Source organism: Grus americana, chromosome 12 (genome assembly GCF_028858705.1).
Source record: "Grus americana isolate bGruAme1 chromosome 12, bGruAme1.mat, whole genome shotgun sequence".
Taxonomy (NCBI): domain Eukaryota; kingdom Metazoa; phylum Chordata; class Aves; order Gruiformes; family Gruidae; genus Grus; species Grus americana.
Genome location: NC_072863.1, coordinates 8,846,894 through 8,848,914, shown reverse-complemented (window position 1 = coordinate 8,848,914; position 2,021 = coordinate 8,846,894).

Sequence of the window (2,021 nt, the reverse complement as noted above, 5' to 3'; positions counted from 1 at the left end):
GGCAGCATCTTGAACATTTAAATGTTTATCAGCATTTGAATTTCTCACTATACTGTAATGCAGACTTGGTCAACACATTCAATATGATGACAACTTTGTATAAAAAAAGTATATTTTTTGTTACTGTGTTTCGGAAAAATAGGCAATCTCCTGGAGTTTGATTTTTGCCTCACATTTTTCTATTTGGTTATTATAGCAATTATAGCTAATAGCTTTTCTTCAGACCAATACTAAATGTTTTAAAATGTTTCGGCCACAGGAAAAATGCTTTATCAGTTTGATTTATTCTTACACCAGTAGGACATGCAGCTGCAACTTTTCTCCTAACACTGAGCACAATATCAGTGTTTTAAAATCATCACTATTCTGCAAATACAACAAATTGTACCAGAGAAAGCAGTTTTGCTGATACAACCTTCTGCTGTATAGTTTTTCTCAACACAGAACAGTTATTTCTGCCATGAATCGTGCTTCTCTGTGCTGAAGAACATCATTGAAGCATGGGGTGTGTGTGTATATACTCTGTGTATCTGTTAAGCTGCAGTATATGCTTATCGCTCAGATTACTTTTAAGTGTTGCTGACAATTATTTCACCTTATATCACTTAAAAGTGACAACCCATCTTCTGTTAGCATTTTGAATTATTTTGTTGCAGTGGCTACCAAAAAAAAAAGAAAAAAATTCTTGAGAGTTCGTCTGACTCCAAATGAATAGATGTACCCACAGAACTCTTTCAATCCATCCTTCCCATGGATCCTCTGGGAGCAAGATCTTTGTAGACATGAACCCAGCTGGAGAAACTAGTATCAAAATGATACCTCTCTGTATCTCTGCCATGTGGTATTAGCACAAGGTCGGAAGAAAGCATAAGATTAGAGCCACTGTGGAAACAACCAGTGATCATTTGCCATTCAATGACAATTCTGCCTCTCAGCTGAGGCTGTGTTTTTAGCAAGTGTCCAGCAGGGATTTGTACTGATCACTGTTGGCTCTAGCAGTTTCTTGTCCTTATCACCTCTCTACCTTAGCTTCTTTCCACACTTGCCTCTCTTACCAACTGTTGTCATGCTCAGTTAATTTCTCTTCAGTTCAGTCCTACCCCTAACTTTGCCACCATTACCCCACCCCTTCCCGAATACCTGGGAAGCCTGCTTGGCTGTCTTCTGTGGCTTGTACCCTTTCCCTCCTTGCTGGTCCATAATCCCTCTGGCTGAGGCCTCGCTCTGCTGCCCCAGCACAACATTCAGCACAACTGGGTCTTATTTTGGTGGTCCAAAGTCCTGCTCTTACAGCTGTGACCAAGGAGCTGTGGCTAGCACCCCGGTTTCTCTTCCCCTCACAGTGTAAGCCTGAGGACAGCAAGAGCTCCCAGTTGGGCAGCTGAGGGAACCGCAACTCCTCTCGCTTCCTCCCCAGGCAGCTTAACACACAGCCACGAAGTGCTGCCAGACAGTACAGGGCTCTCCATCCACCTCCACACTGCCCCAGCCCTGCAGTAACACAGGGCCTTGAGCTCTACCATGCTTTTGGTGCCGGGGCGATGTAAGCCAACCTCCTGCCACACTGCTCCTCACTATTGTCAGCCACTGTGCTTAACATCAACTATGTGTGTGCTCGCTTAGGCAGTAGGGCAAGAGTAGGGGTGCCCTGCTCCCCGCTGGTGTCACACCTGGAGCCGGCCGCAGCCTTGCGAGAACCTGAGCCGGCCCGGGCCTGGGGCGCTATGAGGAAGCGCCCTCGGGGAAGCACCTCCCGTCCGCGCGGGCGTGCGCATGCGCCAGCCCTCAGCGCCTTGCCGCAGCGCTACCGCCCGCCTGGAGGCTCTCTGCGCATGCGCAGGCACCTTGCCGCGCGCCTGCGAGCGACTACGCCTGCGCAGCCCCAACGGTTTCACCACCACCACTTCCAACGGCTGCGGGTGGGCTGTGCGCAGGCGCGGAGCTCCCCGCCCCTCCCCCTTCCGTTTCCCGGCTCTCTCGCCTCCGGGCCTCGCAGAGAAGCGCGGGGGAGGTGCGCGGCG